The following is a 19,812-nucleotide window of genomic DNA, read 5'->3' on the forward strand; positions in this document are numbered from 1 at the left end:
GTACATGGCCAGCTGCTCTGCACCCGTGACAGGGAAGCGGTGTGAGTGAAGGTGGCCAACTGGCTCAGCTGCCCACAGCCTGCCCCACAAATGGTCATCCTGATAGCCAACCCGCATTCCATTCCTACTTGACCGTTCTGTCAACTCAGAGCTTGGCATCGCTTCTGGAAGATGGCTCTCCTTCCAGGAGTCCATCTCTCTCACTGCAGCGTCCTCTCATACCTCATATACAGCTTTCCCCTCTGAGATTTATTTGGCATTTCAAGCCCAGTGACTTTCTATCTTCTAGAAAATTATCACAAACTCTGCTGATGCCCCTACCTGCTACATTCGGCACCACAGTGAATTTATTCTCTTGTGTACATCTTTGTTGCCATTTCAGTAGAGCTTCTGAGTGGGAGGGAAGGATCTAGGTGGGCTCACTTCAACTCTCTGAACTAAAACCTAGCGTGGTACTGTTACCCGTTGTAAACTTTGCGTGGGACGCGAAAAACGTACATCTCATCTTTCATTTGCCTTTCTATAACTTCTAGTGAGGTCGAGTTGCTCATACTTGGTTGGTCATTTTAGCTTCTTAATTGGCAGCCTGCTTACATGATGCATGGTTCCAACATCATCCAGGTCCAACAGATGTTTTTCTCCAGCTCCTTGCACAGGCCACGTGAGGTCACCAAGGCATGCCGCTCGTGAGCTCTCAGTCCCTGTGTGTAGTAAGTCGTTCTTTATGAATTATTCATCCACAAAAATAGAGCTGCCAGTTAAAAGAGCTCAATGTTCTCCTTTCTCAATGTTTCCTCCTGCTTCCGTTTCCTGACTTTGTTGAGGAATGAAGGGATGTACCACGTCCAGATGTTCTCTCCTGAAGGCAGGTTTCCATCGTGCCACCTCCCTGAATTCTGACTCTCTGCTCTCGGGCCTCGTGGTTGGAGCCCCCTCTTCTTGCCCATAAAAGGCCTCTGGAACATTCCAGGCTGGCACCCCTGCCCCAGATTCCACTCCCCGGCAGGACGTCAGTGTGAGATGAAAGGCTCTGTGAGTGGCGCCATTCCTGCATCTGGTGGTCACAGTGACAGGTACCAATGCCCATGATGTCAACATCCCGGGACCCCCCCACACACACTTTGGTTTATATAAACTGAACGCTCTCTGTCTCCTGTAGCTCAGAATCACAATGCTACTTGATTTCAATAATCTGAGTTACTCTTTGAACAAAGCTCTCTATTTGGGGAAAGGCATCAAACCCCTTCTGAAAATTAACCCTTGGAAAAAAGGCATGATAATCCTGAGAAGACTTGAAGTCATATATGTGCCTCTTAGGAGTTTTATTTTAAGTAAGACAAGGAACTTTAATACACTCATGCAGCAAACTGGGAAGATCTGGGGACTTCAGAACCCACGTTCTCCCTCCCAGCAGGGCAGGGGTCCACGGGACTGTGACTCTACCTGTGGCAGATAGCCTGTGCCTCAAAGCCTCAAGAATGATCCTTCTCCTGCTTACCTCGCAGGTGCACAAACTTCTAAATTTAGGACAGATAAAGAGGAGCCAGACAGAATGGCCTCTAATGAAAGATGAGGGGTGGCTTCTCACAAAACTTCTGGGAAAGCCACAATTTTATCTTAAACTATACTGTCACGGGAAGAAATGCTGCCTAAGGAGACTCAAAGAATGGGACTCAAACAGGAACATCCCATAGAAACCTTCCAGGCATCCTCTCTTGCAACCCGTAAAGGCAAAGGACTTTGCATATAGTAGATACTTGTATCATTCTGCTAGGGCTGTCCTAACGGAATACACAGGTTGGGTGGCTTCAACAGCAGACATGTGTTTTCTCACGGTTCCTGGAGGTTTGTGGAAGGCTTGGGAGACAGAAGGACTGAGGCATACTGCCCACACTTGAGGAGCTCAGAGAGCCCTGCAGGCAATAGACAATGTCACCATACCACTCAGTATGATAGGTTCTGTGAGAGGAGGGAGCCCTGAGGCAGCCTATTCTGACTCAGGTGGGACCAGAGTGGTGTCTCCAGGGAGAATATGGATCTCAGTAGGGGCTGGGCGGGCAATAAAGAGGGTCAGAGAATACCAGGCAAGGGAGCAGGCCATTCAAGTCATACGAGAGAAAGTCTTGCCCCTTTGTGGCACTCTGAGTAGTTGAGTGTGGTGAGAGGTAGAGCATAAAGTGGGGGATGGAGGGGCGCCTGGCTAGCTCAGTTGGCTGAGCGTCTGACTCTTGATTTGGGCTCAGGTTGTCATCCCAGGGTCATGGGATCTAGCCCCGTGTCGGTCTCTGTGCTGAGCATGAATGAAGTCTGCTTAGGATTCTCTCTCTCTCCCTCTGCCCCTCTCCTGGCTCACACACTCTCTAAAAAAAAATAAAAGAAATTAATTAATTACTTAATTAAAGAGTGGGGGAGGGAAGGTAGGCAGGAAGTGAGTCAAGAGAGGAACCAGGACATATTAAGGAGTTTGAATTCTTAGCCCAAAGGAAATAAATAGGTAATCACTAAGGGCGTTAAGTAGGAGAGTCACAAGAGCTTTGCAGTTTAGAAAAAGCAATCGTGTAGCAGGGATTCCAGACTGAAGGGTGAGACAGGAGGTCAGTGCATTGGCCCCAGAGAGAGACGGTACAATTTCAGTCCAGAGCAGTGGCAGTGAGGATGGAGAGCAGGATTGGATTCAAGAGACATTTAAGAGCCTGTATTGGACTTGTGACAGAATGTTGGAGGTACAGGAGAGGCTAGGGCAAACATCTTGCTTTCTTTTGGGTACATGGGTGAATGACAGTGTCATTCACCGCAGTGTAACTAGGAAGAGGAGCAGGTTTGGAAAAAAAGGTGAGCAGGTCAATGGAGCACACTAAGCTCTGGGGGTCCGTGGATCCCAAACAGAGATATTCAGGAAGATTGGATTCAGGGCTCCGGAACTTGGGAGGAGACTGGCTTCGTGACTGGAATTTGGGAGACACTGGCATATTACAGTAGGTGCTATAACAGGACGGTGTGAGGTCACCCAGCAGAAAGATGCAGACACTTATGTCATTTGATGGATGGGGAAACTGAGGCCAACCCAAGCTCTCTCAGCTGATACATGGCCGAGCTGGGCCTGGAGTCAGGTCGTCTGCCCTCCAGTTCCATTGCCATTGCCAAGCTTCTCCAGGGAGCCTGGAAATGAGCCCAGCCATACCTGGGAACCAACAGATTGTACTTCTGTGGTTCTTCTGCTTTATCTGTAGTTAGCAGCCCTGGAGCAGCACCTCAGGTGGAAAAGACTTTGCTGTGTTGCTCTTGGGGCTTCTTGGAGGTTAGTGCACATACCCATCCTGGAAATGCCCTTGCACGGGATAAGGCATGAGATGCACACATCTGCTGCCATGTTCATGCTTGCATTTGAGGCTTACAGCTGCCCAACAGCCCCCTCACTTCCCTGCCTCCTTCTCTAGACTCTGCCCACATTAGGCTCTTTGCTTTACCTCTCCTCTCCACCAGACTTTGCCTGTGTTAGTCCCATTCCATCTCCACTCTAGAATCTAGGTTCTCTGCTAGACCAGTGAGAAAGCAATTCCTGCTAAGATGAGCGCTAATAGGTTCATGAGAAATCCACCCCATGGTACCTACTCTTTCTAACCAGAGTTCCTGGAGACATGTAGGCAGCGATGCTAACGGCAAGAATTTCAAGTGACTTGAAATTCAGATTATTGAGGAAAGGATAGGAGTGTGAGCAGGATAGGAAGCAGAGAGAAAGCTGGGAGGTAGATCTCCATGAGTATATTTCATATCACACTAAGGTGTTCGGATTTGACTTTTATTCAACATCGTGAGATAGGAGTCTGCCGGTCCACAAACCCCTTTTTGTAATGACAGTTGATGTTCTATTTTACCACCTGGCAAAACAATTATGTGTGTTCACTGTGTACACACACACACACACACACACACACACACATGCCGCACAAGCATCTCTCACCTCCTGGTATGAAATACAACAGAGGCAGAGTAAGAGCAGTTTTCAAATCAAGGCTGCAAGTTTCAAATCTACTTTCTCAAGTATTGTGAGTGATATTGGTGGATCCAGGGCTGGGCCAGCTTTGAAGCCCACTCAGAAATAGTGTTTACTAAGGGATGGGTTGAGAAGAAATCCTCTGCATGAGGGATGTTTTTTCTCTCTTGGCAAAATATAGTTTGCTGCTTTCAAGTTAATGAAAAGAAGAGTGGAAAAATAAACATCTGAAAGGTCCTTTAAAGGAAGTGCAAATCTGGACAGACTGAGAAACGCAAAACAGTCTGTCCTGCTCCTGCTTGTCCTGTTCCAGCCAAGACTCAAGCCACAGTGACCTCAGGGTCACTGAAATAAAGAGCCCATTGGGGTTGGGGCTTGGAATGGAGTAAGGTTGTCTGGCCCATGAGACACAGACAGCGGGCTTATCACAAGGGTCTAAAACTCTATGCAGGCCCTGGGGCATCCTGCCTGCCTGCCTGCCTGGGTAGCAGATGGTTGGCGGCCTGACCCTCTGCTGTAACTCCCAGAGAAGCGCTAGACCTCAGGTGGCGGGTCAAGCCCAGCCTTCGTCCCAGCTGCAGACAGGAAATGCTGAAGCACTGGGAACCAGGGCAATGGAGTTCAAGAAATCACATGCTCTCTGGCTGGAATAGAATCGCAAGGCTGTCCAGTCACACTCCCACCAGTTGGCGTCTGAATTTCCTCTACAACATTCCCATCCGGTGGTCATTAAGCCAGAGCTTGAGGAGCCCCCATGACAGGACATGATTATCCTTTAAGGAAGGCCGTTTTATCTTCGCACGGTTCTGACTGGAGGGGCAGTCTTGCTGACACTGAGTCTGAGCGCCTTCCGAATCTCAACTACCCAGTGCGAGATGATCCGCAGTCACATAGATGCAAAAATTCTTAACCAAAATTTAACAAACAAAACCCACAGCACACAAAAAAACAAAACAAAAAAACAATCAGCTGTGACCAAATGGAGTCCAGCACAGCTATGCAGGATGGATTAATGTTTGAATACTAACCAGTATAATTCTTCATATTAGCAGACTCCAAAGGAAAAACCGTATGTATGATCAAGTCAACCGATGCAGAAAAAGCATTTGACAAAATTCAGTGATTCCTAATAAAAACTGACATCAAACTAGGAACGGAATGGAATTTTCTCAGCTTAATATGGAACATCTACGAAAAACCAACAGCCAGCATCATACTTATTAGTGAAAGACTGAATTCTTTCTAAGAATAGAAACAGGAAGGTTATCTGTTCTCATCACTCATATTTAACATAATACTGGAAATTATAACCACAGCACTAGGGTAAGAAGAAAGAAATTAAAAGCATACAGTTTGGAAAGGAAGAAATAAAGCTGTCTTTATTTGCAGATGTTATGATTATCTACATAGAAAATCCCAAGGAATCTACAAAAACAAAAAAAACACCTCTTTCAATTTATAAGTGAATGCAGGAAGATAGAATACAAGAAAAACACACACAAAACACTCACAGTTCTGTGGACACCAAAATTAAAACCACAATACCAGGGGCACCTGAGTGGTTCCGTTGGTTCAGTGTCTGACTCTTGATTTAGGGTCAGGTCATGATCTAACAGTTTGTGAGATTGAGCCCCATGTCAGGCTCTGTGCTCTCTCTCTCTCAAAATAAATAAATAAACTTAAAAAAACCCACCGTATCATTTATAATCACTTTAAAGAAAACGAAATACTTACATATACAGTTAGCAAAACAATGTATAGTACCTATAGGCTGAAAATTGCAAAAAGCTAGTGAAAGAAATTAAAACCTAAATAAGCATAGGGGGTGCCTGGGTGGCACAGTCATTTAAGTGTTTGACTCTTGATTTCGGCTTAGCTCATGATCTCGCGGTTTATGGGATCAAGCCCTGCATCTGGCTCTATGCTGACAACATGGAGCTTGCTTGGGATTCTCTCTTTCCCTCTTTCTCTCTGTCCCTACCCTGCTCTCCCTCTCTCAAAATAAATAAACTTTAAAAGAAATAAATAAAACCTAAATAAATGAAAAGACATACCCTATTTATGGACTAGAAGGCTCAATATAGTTAAAGATATCACTTCTCTCCAAATTGATCTGTAGGTTTAATGTAATTTCTTTTCTTAATTTTAATTCCAGTATAATTAACATGCAGTGTCATGTCAGCTTCAGGTGTATAATATAGTGATTCAAAATTCTGTATGTCACCCAGTGCTCATCATGACTGAGTGTACTCTTAATCCCTTTCACCTATTTCACCCATCCCCTCATCCACAACTCCTCTGGTAACCATCTCTCTGTTCTCTATAGTTAAGAATCTGTTTTTTGGTCTGTCTCTGTTTTTTTTTTTTTTGCTGTTGTTCGTTTGTTTTGTTTTGTTTTGTTTTTAAAGTTTATTTATTTTAAGAGAGAGAAAGCGGGGAATGGGCAGAGAGAGAAGGAGAGAGAGAATCCCAAGCAGGCTCAGTGCTGTCAGTGCAGAGCCCAACACGGGGCTCGAACTCACAAACCATGAGATCATTACCTGAGCTGAAATCAAGAGTTGGTCACTTAACCGATTGAGCCATCCAGGCTCCCTGTTTTCTTTTTTAATTTCACATATGAGTGAAATCATATGGTATTTGTGAAATGCTATTTCACTTAGCATTATACTCTCTAGATCCATCCATGTTGTTGCAAATGGCAAGGCTTCATTCTTTCCATGGTTGAGCAATATCCCATTGTGTATATACACCACATATTCTTTATCCTGCATCTATTGATAGGCACTTGGGATGCTTCTATACCTTGGCTATTGTAAATAATGCTGCAATAAACAAGAGTACATATATCTTTTTAGACTAGTGTTTTTGTATTCTTTGGGTAAATACCCAGTCGTGGAATTACTAGATCATATGGGAATTCCTATTTTTAACTTTTTGAGGAACCTCCATACTGTTTTCCACAGTGGCTGCCCCAGTTTGCATTCCCACCAGTAGTGCACAAGGGTTGCTTTTTCTTCACATCCTTGCCAACACTTGTAGATTCTTGCAGTTTTGTTTTTAGCCATTCTGACAGGTGTGAAGGATGCTCATTGTGCTTTTGACTTGCATTTCCCTGATGATGAGTGAGGCTGAGCATCTTTTCATGTGTCTTTGGCCATCTGTCTTTGGCCATCTGTCTTTGGCCCATTGGTCTTCTTTGGAGAAATGTCTATTCATGTCTTCTGCCCATTTTTTAATTGGGTTATTTGTTTTTATGGTGTTGATTTGTATAAGTTCTTCATATATTTTGGATACTAACTCATTATTGGATGTGTCATTTGCAAATATCTTCTCTCATTCAGTAGGTCGTCTTTTTACTTCTGTTGATTGTTTCCTTTGCTCTGCAGAAGCTTTTTGTTTTGATCTACTCCCAATAGTTTATTTTTGCTTTTGTTTCCCTTACTTCAAGAGACATATCTTTTAAAAATGTTGCTATGGCCGATGTCAGAGAAACAAACTGCTGCCTATTCTCATCCAGGATTTTTGAGGTTTTATGTCTCATATTTAAGCCTTTAATCCATTTTGAGTTTGTTTTTGTGTATGGTGTAAGAAAGTGGTCCCATTTCATTCTTTTGCATATAGCCATCTAGTTTTCCCAACACCATTTGTTGAAGAGACTTTTTCCTGTTGCATAATCTTGCCTCCTTCATCAAAGATTGACCATATAATCATGACTATATTTCTGGACTCTCTATTCTGTTCCATTGATCTATGTGTTTATTTCTGTGTCTGTACCATACTGTTTTGATTACCGTAGCTTTGTACTTTATTTTGAAATCTGGGATTGTAATACCTCCAGTTTTGTTCTTCTTCTTTCAAGTGTGCTTTTGACCATTCAGGGTCTTTTATGGTTCCATATAAATTAGGATTATTTGTTCTAATTCTGTGAAAAATGTTGTTGGTATTTTCATAGAGATTGCATTAAATCTGTAGATTGTTTTGGGTGGTATAGATATTGTAACAACATTTGTTCTTTTAATCCATGACCATGGAATGTCTTTCCATTTGTTTGTGTCATCTTCAATTTCTTTCATCAGTATTTTATAGTTTTCAGAGTGCAGGTCTTTCACCTTTTTGGTTAAATTTATTTCTAGGTATTTTATTATTTTTGGTGCAGTTGAAAATGAGATTGTTTTCTTAATGTCTCACTTGCCATTTCATTATTAGTGTATAGAAATGCAACAGATTTTTATATATTGATTTTTTATCCTGTGACCTTACTGAATTCATTGATTAGTTCTAGTAGTTTTTTGGTGGAGTCTTTCGGGTTTTCTATATATAGTGTCATGTCATCTGCAAGTAGTTAAAGTTTTACTTCTTCATTATTAATTTGGATGGCTTCTATTTCTTTTTCTTGTATGACTGCTGTGGCTTGGACTTTAGTACTTTGTTGAATAAAAGTGGTGAGAGTGGGAATCCTTGCCTTGTACCTGACCTTAGGGGAAAAACTTTCAGTTTTTCACCATTGAGTATGATGTTAGCTGAGGGTTTTTCATAGGAGGCCTTTATTATGTTGAGGTGGTTTTAATGTAACTTCTATCAAAATCTCAGCAAGGTTTTTTGTAGATATATACAAACTTATTCTAAAATTTATAAGGAAAGGCAAAGACTCTAGAATAATGAAAACAATCCTGAAAGGGAAGAAGGTGGGAAGAATCACTTTCCCCAATATTAAGACTTAATATACATTTAAAGTAATAAAAACAGTGTGGCTTTTAGTAGACGGATAGACACATAGAGCAATAAAACAAAACAGAGGACCAAGAAAGACTCACACAATATGCCTGATTTTTGACAAAGGTGCAACAGCAATTCAAAGGAGGAAAGATCACCTTTTCAACAAATATTGCTCAAGAAATTGGACATGGATGGGGAAAAAAAAAAGGGTTTTGGCAGGGAGTCCTGCCTTTTGTTTGTGAAAAAACATGGATGGACCTTGAGGGCGTTATGCTAAGTGAAGTAAGTCAGACAGAGAAAGACGCTGCATGGTACCACTTAAATGTGAAATCTAAAAAAAGTCAAACTCATAGAAACAGAGGGTAAAGTGGTTAACAGGGCCTGGGGGGAGAGAAAGAAGGAAAGGTTGGTGAAAGGGTCCAGACTGCCAGCTATAAGATGAAAAAGTCTGAGGATCTAATGTATAACATGGTGAGTCTTGTTGATAACATTGTATTTTACAATTGAAATTTGCTAAGAAATTAGAACGTTAAGTGTTCTTACCGAAGCAAAACAAAACAAGGCAAGGATGTAAGGTGATAGATATGTTAATTAACTCAAGGGAGGGAATAGGTTAATAGCATATATGTCTATCAAATCATCATGATGTACACTTTAAATATTTTATAATTTTATTTGTCAATTGTACTTCAATAAGGGTGAAAAGACCCAGAGTGAGTGGCTAAAGAAACTATGTATATCCATATCATAGAATACTACTTAGCAGTACAAGGACATGAACTATGGGGCCCCTGGGTGGCTCAGTCAGTTAAGCACCCAACTCTTGAATTCCAGCTCAAGTCGTGATCTCGCAGTTTGGGAGATGGAACCCCACTTTGGGCCCACACTTGGGATTCTCTTTTTCTCTGCCCCTCCCCCACTTGCACGCGCTCTCTCTCTCTCTCTCTCTCTCTTTCTCTCTCTCTCTCTTTCAAAAATAAATAAATAAATTTTTAAAAAAGAAATGAACTATTGATACGCTTAACTTGTATAAATCTCCAGAAAACTGTGTTGTGTGAAAAAAGCCAATCTCAAAAGATTATAGTCTGTGCAATTCCATATGTATGACATTTTTGAAATGACAAAATAGTAGAAATGGAGAACAGATTCATGGTTGCCAGTGGTCAGAGATGGGTGGAGAGGAGGGAAGTGGTATGGCTATAAAAAGGCAACAGAAGAGATCTTTGTGGAAATGGGAAGATTCTACACCTCGACTGCCTTACCTAGCTGTGATATTGTACTAAGTTTTTTAAGATGTGACCATTTGGGGAAACTGGATAAAGAATACAATGGATCTCAGGGGACGCCTGGGTGGCTCAGTCGGTTAAGCATCTGACTTTGGCTCAGGTCATGATCTCACAGTTTGTGAATTTGAGCCCCACATCAAGCTCTGTGCTGACAGCATGGAGCCTGCTTTGGATTCTCTGTCCCCCTCTCTCTGCCCCTCCACAGCTCTGTCTCTCTCTGTCAAAAATAAATAAACATTATAAAGAAATTATGTGTATACACACACACACACACACACACATATATATATATATATATATACACACACACACATACACATACACACGGACTCCCAAGGCCCAGAATCAGAATCTTCAAGGGTGAGATGCAGGTGTCTAATATAAAATCTGCCTGGATTTGAAACCACTGAGACGGGGAATAACATGAGGTAAGCAATAAGAATGAAATAGGTTGGGATGGAGTGTGGTGCTATGTGATGGAATGGGCCTTGAATCTCTTGCTCAAAAGTTTTAAGATTACGAAATAGAAATACATATGATTTCTGAGAAGGGAAGTGATGTGAGTAAAACAAAGCTGCCACAACTGAAGAAGTTTCAGAAGTGGTGGTTCCTGTGTATCCATAGAATGGTAACGACTGGTTGACTCTTCCTAAGTTTCAAGAATGCCAAAGGCTGGTCAATGCTTTCTTTGCTGACCACATTAATAAATGATGTAATTGCATCATGTGATTCTACAATTCTGGATGATGATTTTTCTCAGTGATTTTTGTGCCAGAAGTTCTTTATCTTTATGAACATATTCCTAGTCTCTGCATTTCAAATATTCTGCCATGCAGGATGAGAGGTTTGATCCTGTCATGATTTTTAAAGGGGCATCAGAAGGTGGCTGTCCAGCTCATGACACTCTTCCCTGAGAACCGCCCCTGCTCTGTCCATAGTAGTGCACAACGTTTAGCAGCTATGCTTGAGCTATATGGCCTTGTTCACCTAGGTGAGACAGAGTCCCCAGGAGATCGGAATTAAGATAAATAGACATGAACTGGCCTTCTCTGTTCCCGTAACCTGTGCACGGGCCATTCAGGTGTTGCGGGACGGGATGGCTGAAGTGGTGAAGGTCATCCTGCAGAGAGAGAGAAGGCAGCTGATTCAGGGAGAGGCAGAAGCCAGGACTGACTGGGGCTCTTGGGGCTCAGTGACTCTCAGCTCTCAGTCACTTCCTGTCTTGGGTGACCCCAAAGCCCCCACAACCTTGCAATATGCCCTTTTTCCTGCCACAGCTGCTTTGAAGTGGCATTCTGTGATGAGCCAATTCAGGGACTTGATTTTCATAGTGAATACCGTCATAAACCCACTTACACCTGTTACTTTCAGTATGCCGATTGAAAATTAACAAAGGAATTTTGTACAATTATCTCCAAAGGTGAATTCATATCCAGTGCTTTTTGCTTTTCCTTAAAGTAACAGTGATGCTGACTTTTCCCGTCAAAGAGGAAACCACTGACCAAGGCGGGACTGAGGTGGTTTTCTGGAAGGGAGATGGAAGGAGGAACCTCTTCCCATGTCCAGGCAGTGGCGCAAAGATTGAAGCTCAGAAACAAGACCATCCTGAAGTTCAAACACTTCCTGCTATTGGCCTCTCTTTCTCCATTTGGAAATTCTGTCTTAATATCTCCTTTAAACTCTCCAGACCTTAACGTGAGCCTTTTTCTGAGGAGACCGGGAAACAGCTGTGATTGGTGTCTCTCCTGTACAGACAAGCTGTCACTAAGGTGCTGTTCAGCCCTTTTTTGGTAGGCTAACCAACTCCCTTCCCCTCAGCTCTGCAACCTGTGATCTTTGCCGCTCTACCCAGACTGTTATTCACTTGCTCTTCCTTTCCTTGCTGCCCCTCCCGGCTCAGTGCCCACATTGGGGTTGGTGCAGAGAAATGGAGGTTAAATCCTCTCTTTCTCCCTCCCAAAGTTTCCATTAGTGTCTTCTCTTCCTTCCCTTCCATTCTTTCTGCCATTTCCAAAGTTCGGGTCTCATCAACTCTTACCTGCCTTGTGGGACTAAGACCTCTGCCCTCCCCTGCCTTCCTGCCGCCTGCATTTATCCGCCCACAGATTCCTTCCTTGACCAAGTCACGTTCTAAGGCCTTGCTGTGATCCTATCACTCCCTTGCTCCAAAGCCTTTCCTCTTGCATATGGAAGAAAGTGTAGACTCTAGGTTCGTGTATTCACTCCGTTCTCTATGAGCGGGTCCAACTGATCTCCCACCGAACCCCCTTTGTGCTTCCTGTGGTCCAATCCAGCATGCTGGGTGCCCAACATGACCCCGTGAACCTGCCTATGTTTTCTGGCTTCTGCACACCCTCTGTCCAAACTTTCTTCCCCTTTCTCAGCTTGTCCAAGTCCTACGTGTTCTCCTCTAGCTGGGTGTGTCTTTCTTTGTGATTCTCCTAGTCAGAATGAATTAATCTGCGCCACCCAGTCACACAGTTTATGTTTTTGTTCATAAAACTTTTCAGGGTCTGGCCTGTAGTCCTAGAATATGCACCTGTCCTTCCCACTAGAAAGCCAGTGCTTTGAGGACAAGCCGGGCCCTGCTGCTCCCAGTAAGTTCCAGGTCCCTAATTCAACGCAGAGCACGGCAGTGTGTGATCTCCGCATGTTGGTTGGGTTAAGTTTGCAAAACTACGTGCCCGTAGGCAAGCTGTGTGCCCACAGCAGTTTCCTCTGGTCATGTGACTACTGTTTTAGAAGATGCATGAGGTCAAATGACTCAGCAAAATTTTGCAGGCCAAATGACAGGAAGTAAGAGCTTCAGAAGCTGACTCGATTAACACTGATCTGAAACACATGTGTCTGGAGCCCCGGTGCCGGTGTGGGAAGATTTTCCACGGCATATGCCAAGGGTCTGCAGCCTGATCCTGTGCCCCGGGAGGAGCCAATGCACCACAGGCTCCCCTTGGCATCTGCTTCCGCATCGAGGGCACTTAGGAAGCCTGCGGGGCCTTGAGCACACCTGGAGTTACGCCTCCCCTAGCCAAGAAATCCATCTGCCCGGATTTCCCAGATAATGGAAACTTGCCCCTAAAGGCACCAAAACTTTTCAAAGTAAAATCCGTTTTTGATCAACAGTTTCCAAACAGAGGAACACATTCCTGTGCTTTCATGTCTTCTCAAGCTGTCATGAATGTTATTTGACCACCTCTTGATAGCTCTGGGCTGACCTCAGGTATATTAGTTGCCGTTTTTCCCACGGGTGGCCCACTTCACTGCTACTGTTTTACCTTCAAATAATAACAATTACAACAAAAATAGCCAGCATTTATGAGCCCTTCCTATGTGTGCGGCTCACGGAGGGACACTGTACGTAATGATTTCATTTTGGCTTCACGACATCCCTAAAAGGGAGATGTTATTTTTCCCAGGTTAGGGGTGTGAAAACTGAGGAGCTGGTTAAGTAACTCGCCCACGGTTACATGGCAAGTTAAATAATGGACAGTGGTCCTAACTCGAGCAGTCAGCTCCAGAGCCCACGCTGGCAAGTCCTTTACTCTGCGGCTTCCCTAGGCACAAGTTGGCCTGAAATACGGTGATCGACTCATCCAGGGACTTTCCTGGGCTTAACACTGAAAACTCTCAGTCCAGGAAAAACCACGGTGGTTGGCCACCCTAGCTTGAAAGCAAGAAAGCTTTCGCTCACCAGAACACCTGGCTTTTGTAAACCGGACCTGTGACTTGCTGTCATCTACCCCTGACCATCGACGATCGGAAAAGAACCTCTGAACCGGGTCAGACCAGGAGGGCCCGACAGAGAAACAGGTCCCTTAAGACAGTTAATGTTGCTCTCCTTGAAGACATGTTTGTTCAACACGAGTGGGGGGTGAGAAACTTCTACGAGTAAAAATCGCATATTTCTTTCTTTATATTCGAAACAGGAAATGGCTACACACATTTATTGTGGGCAGTTTTCTACGTCAGACTGTGTTTGTGAGGCATGTTAAAGAACATCTCATTCAGTTAGCGAAAAATAAAGAACACCTCACTTCCAAGGAACAGTATCTCAGGCGTTACGCATTACTCAGCTTCACAGGCCAGCTGACCGTGACTCATCTCTGCGCATGCACACAGGTGGCAGGGAGACAGGTCCGCCTGCAGCCGTGCCCCACTGCTTGCCCGGAGACATCGCAAAAAGGAAGGCTTCCCTGGAAAGACCGACAACGGTGAAGTCTGCATTAAGGAACCTCTTCCATCCAGAGGAATAGTTGCAAGTGAAACCCTGAGTTAACTGATCCCACACTTCTGGTTTATTCCAGTGGGGTTTTAGCGCTCCTTCAAAACCAGTGGCTGCACCTTTCCGGGGACCTCCTCCTTAATCTGCCTGGCGCTCTGGCCCAAGGAAAGTGGATGGGCTTTGTGACTGCCTTTTCCTCAAAGGCCTTTTCCAAAATCTTTCATAGCTGGGAAATCAAGGTCAATGGCAATCTGGCCCCCAGAATGGCAGGGCTGCTGTATTTGGAGAGTGTTGCTTCCACAGGATATTAAGTGCTCCTCTGAGAGTTCAAGATTAATTTCTAGGCAAAGCAAGTGAAGTGGCTTTCTGCCTCACTTCTCGCATTTGTGTAAGCCTGGACATTATCTTGGCGGGAAGACAACGTTTTGAGGAAAGAGGAGGCAGAGGAAAACTGATCAGCCTAATGGCAAGATGGATGCTGCCGTCTTCCCCACAGAAGCTCCTGGCTTATCTTGCATTTGCTTTGAGGCAGCTTCCGACAGGAACTGCGCTCAGAGCCAGGCCCTTGGGGGTGCCCTTGAGCCTCTCCAGAGGGATCCCCAGCTCCAAGCAGGCAGTGGGCATTTGATCAGTCAGCCACATTACTCTTCAATGAGTTAAATAATTTTTTTAGGAATCAGAAACCAAAGAGTTTGAGATTGCCAGAAAAGGTAACAAATTTGCTTTTCCTTAACTGTATAAAAAATTGTCCCATGGAAAATTATAAGGGCATTTTTAAAGGGCATTGGAGTTTTGTTTTCCATTTTCTTCTTAAATTTAATTTAGCTATTTAGGGAATTGCTTATTAAAACCAAAAGATCAAGATATTTTCTCCCTTAAAGCCACATCTGGTCTGTTTTCTTTCATGGGACGTTCATAGCATCTTCAGGGAGGGAAGTGATCACCTCTACTGGGGGAGCCAGCACTATTCTGGTCCAGTCTCCATAAATACTATTATTCAGTTTGTGCTCTTTCCAACTCTCAACTACCTGGCCCATTCATGGGCTTTTGAATGTTGCACGGAATTTCTGCAAATTGCCACTGACACGGTATTGAAAGCCTGCACAGGCAAACACCTCTGTGCTATGGTGGGATCCTGGATGGACTTGGCTGTGACCCACAGCAAAGTTAGACCCTGAAACACAGTCTCTCTCTGCAGGAGCCTGTCTTCCCCAAGAACATTAAGTGAGGACCCCAACTTATTCTGTTCAGTTACCTCAATACCCAAATAGAAAAACCTGTTCAGACCATCCACTTAATGGGAATAGAGGCAGAAAAGGCTGACCAAAGTGGGTAGGCTCAGAAATGTAAAGCCATTTTCAAAGTAATAAAATCTGACTTCAAATTAATGCGATCAAAATGAACTATAATTTGAGTTATTTGTGTAAAGCGTTAAGGCCCAAAGTAATAATGACATCTTGAAAGTTAAAATGAAAGAAAGAAAGAAAGAAAGAAAGAAAGAAAGAAAGAAAGAAAAAATGTACTGAAGTTATGACCCCTTCCAAATGGATGTACCGAGGCAAAAGCTATGAAACCCTTGTTCTTTGGCCCTTTACATTCAGTTTAACGCAAGGTAGATCCAGTCATCCTCATGATTCACAGATTCCATATTTGCAAATGTGCCAGTGGCTAGAATGTATCTGTTCTCCCCAAATCAGCGCTCCCTGTTCTTCTGCGCTCACTAGAGACAGCATGAAATTTGAGGCGCCCACTGCACTGCTTTCTGGCTTTCTAGCTGAGCAACACCACTGAGTTCCAACAACAGTATGCTCTACCTTCTTGTTTCCACTCTCTTCCTATAAATAAACATCCTTTTCACAGTCTATTTAGTGTCACGTTTTTCACATTTTGGTGTCTTTTCCTGGTGATTTCGTGGTTTAAAGTGACTCCCAAGCGATGTGCTGACGTGCTGGCCAAGGTTGCAAAGCTCCAGGCTCTAAGGGGCCTTATGGAGAGAATACATGCATTAGACGCCATGCAGGCATGAGTTACGGTGCTGTTTGCCGCAAGTTCAATGTTAATGAATCAACAGTATATATAATAAGGTGTCTTTCAACAGAAACATACATAAAACAAGGTTATATATTGATGGGTGGAGGAAACCGCTGTGACCAGAGGATCACAGGAATCTAACCCTGTATTTACATTGAAAGGGTGGTTCAGTGTTTGCTAATTCAACGTTCATAGAAACTTTATGAAACATAACTACCACAAATAATGAGAATATTTTCTCAAGCTTATAACTGCCCTTTTAAGGAATTTCAACTCACATGTGTCTCTTTGTTGTCAGTTTCTGTTCACCCTCACTTATTAAGTATCGATTGTGTGGGAAACATGATGATAGTTCCTTAGGGGGTCCAGAGATGACTAATGCCAGTATCCTTGCCTTTCAGAAGCTTCTGGTCCAACAGAGACAAGAATTTGGATTGATGGAGCCTAACAGCATGAGGTAAGAAAACTAATACCTGTTCAGGTGTTTATCATCACAGAATCATAAACTGCAAGACTTCGAAAAACCTGGCCCACTGCCTCCTCCTCCAATACCGCTCTCACCTGGCTTCCAGGGTACCAAACCATATCCCCATTCTCTCCTAATCCCCACATTCTCCTGCTGCTAAATGTCGGGGTGCCCCAGAACTGAATCCTTGGATCACATTCTATCTACACTCACTTCCTTTGTCATATTATCTGCCTTTCTGATTTTAAATATTAACACTGATGACACTCCCTGACCTCAAAATTCACATATCCACCTACCTATCTGACTTCTCCATTTGAAAGTGCAAGGGGATGGGGTGCCTGGGTGGCTCAGTTGGTTAAACCATCCAACTCTTGATTTTGGCTTGGGTCATGATGCTACGGTTCATGAGATCAAGTCCCACATCTCCCTCTCTCTCTCTCTCTCTCTGCCCCTTCCCTGTTCTCTCTCATTCTCTCTCTCTCTCTCTCTCTCTCTCTCTCAAAATAAATAAATCAACATTTTTTTTAAAAAAAGAAAACAAAGGTCAAGGGGCATGTCAGAATTATCTCAAACTCCTAATATCGGCTTCTGATCTCACCCCACTCCAACCTTCTTCATGTCAATAAATATGTCACTTTGTCTGTAGAAGATTTATTTCATTTATTTTATTCTATTTATTTTTTCCAAAAATAAATCACACAATATATCCACTCACATGTGCTCTTGCCATTTCCCCATCAAGAGATGGAGTCTATTTCCCTCTCTTTGACTCTTGGCAGAACTTTGTAATTGCCTTGATGCATAATGTTGCAGAAGTGAGGCAAGACTTCCACGGTGATGTCATAAGTTTGATACACAAAATACCAACAGCATTTTTCACAAAATTAGAATAAATAATCCTAAAATTTGTATGGCAACACAAAAGACCCCAAACAGTCAAATCAATCTTGAAAAAGAAGAACAAAACTGGAGGTATCACAATCCCAGATTTCAAGATATACTACAAAACTATAGTAATTAAGACAATATGGTAATGGCACAAAAATAGACACATAGATCAATAGAACAGAAAGCCCAGATATAAACTTATGATTATATGGTCAATTAATCTTTGGCAAAGGTGGCAAGAATATGCAATGGAAAAAGTCTCCCTAAATAATGGTGTTAGGAAAACTGGACAGCAAAAGAATTCTGCAAAAGAATGAAATTGGACCACTTTCTTATACCATACACAAAAACAAACTCAAAATGGATCAAAGGCCTAACTGTGACCTCTGAAACCATAAAAATTCTAGATGAAAGCACAGGCAGTAATTTCTCTGACATCAGCCATAGCAACATTTTTTTAGGTATGTCTCCTGAAGCAAGAGAAACAAAAGCAAAAATTATCTATTAGGACTATATCAATATAAAAACTTCTGCACAACAAAGGGAACAATCAACAAAACTAAAAGACAACCTACTGAGTGGGAGAAGATATTTACAAATGACAAATCTAATACAGGATTAGTATCCAAAATATATAAAGAACTTATACAAATCAACATCATAAAACCAAATAGCCCAATTAAAAAATGGGCAGAAGACATGCACAGACATTTCTCCAAAGAAGACATTCAGATGACCAATAGACACATGAAAAGCTACTCAACTTCACTCATCATCGGGGAAATGCAAATAAAACCGGAGTGAGATATCACCTCACACCTGTCAGAATGGCTAAAATCAAAGCCACAGAAACAACAAGTGTTGGCAAGGATGTGGAGAAAAAGGAACCCTCTTGCACTGTGGTGGGAAGGCAAACTGGTGCAGCCACTGTGAAACACAGTATGGAAGTCCCTCAAAAAAATAAAAATAGGAGGGGCGCCTGGGTGGCACAGTCGGTTAAGCATCCAACTTCAGCCAGGTCACGATCTCGCGGTCCGGGAGTTCGAGCCCCGCGTCAGGCTCTGGGCTGATGGCTCAGAGCCTGGAGCCTGTTTCCGATTCTGTGTCTCCCTCTCTCTCTGCCCCTCCCCCGTTCATGCTCTGTCTCTCTCTGTTCCAAAAATAAATAAACGTTGAAAAAAAAAATAAAACTAGGAATTACCATATGACCTAATAATGCCACTACTGGGTATTTACCCAAAGAATACAAAAACGCTAATTCAAAAGATATATGTACTCCTCTGTTTATTGCAGCATTATTTACAGTAGCCAAGATACGGAAGCAACCCAAGTGTCCATTGGCAGATGAAGGATAAAGATGTGGTATAGGGGCACCCGAGTGGCTTAGTTGGTTAGGCGTCCAACTCTTGATTTTGGCTCCAGTCATGATTTCACAGTTCGTGGGTTCGAGCCCCACCTCAGGCTCCACAGGTGTGGACCCTGTTTGAGATATTCTCTCTCTCTCCCCACCCCTGCTCCTCCTGTGCTCATGTTTTCTCTCAAAATAAATAAATAAACTTAAAAAAAATATCTGGAAAGATGTGGTATATATATGCAATAGAATACTACTCAGACATGAAAAGAATAAAATTTGCCATTTGCAACAGCATGGATGGATCTAGATAGCATAATGTTAACTGAATTAAGTCAGTCAGAGAAAGACAATACCATATGATTTCACTCATGTGGAATTTAGGAAATGAAACAAATGAACAAAGAAAGAAAGAGACACCAAAAACTTAAATATAGAGAACTGATGGTTATCAGAGGGAAGGTGGGTGGGGGGATGGGTGAAATAGGTGAAGGGGATTAAGAGTGCACTTATCGTGATGAGCACTGAGTAATGTATGGAATTGTTGAATCATTACATTGTGCATCGGAAACTAATAAAAACACTGTATTTTAATTATGCTGGAATTAAGAAAATACTTTTGAGGAAAGAAGTTTTTGGTACAAGCTCCACCTGGCTCTCTCTCTTTCTGAGGTGACTCACCCCTGGAACCTTCGAACCCAGACACCAAGGCATGAGGAAGCCAATCAGCCACATGGAAAGGCCACATATAGATGTGGCCAACAATCAGCATCAACCACCACATATGTGAGTGAGCAAACTCTCAGAAGAAACAAGCCCCCAACGTTGGAGCTGCCTCAGCTGACACGGAGTGAG

The 19,812-nt window shown here is 43.0% G+C and overlaps 1 protein-coding gene across 1 annotated transcript in view; it reads left to right on the forward strand.

Annotated features, from left to right (window-relative positions):
• The window catches only part of SLC44A3 (solute carrier family 44 member 3), a 323,586-nt gene that overhangs the window by 152,525 nt on the left and 151,249 nt on the right, over positions 1-19,812 (forward strand). Inside the window, 1 exon segment of the mRNA XM_045036232.1 lies at positions 16,651-16,706. The gene's annotated coding sequence lies outside the window, so the exon portion shown is untranslated.

Source organism: Felis catus, chromosome C1 (assembly GCF_018350175.1).
Source record: "Felis catus isolate Fca126 chromosome C1, F.catus_Fca126_mat1.0, whole genome shotgun sequence".
Classification (NCBI taxonomy): domain Eukaryota; kingdom Metazoa; phylum Chordata; class Mammalia; order Carnivora; family Felidae; genus Felis; species Felis catus.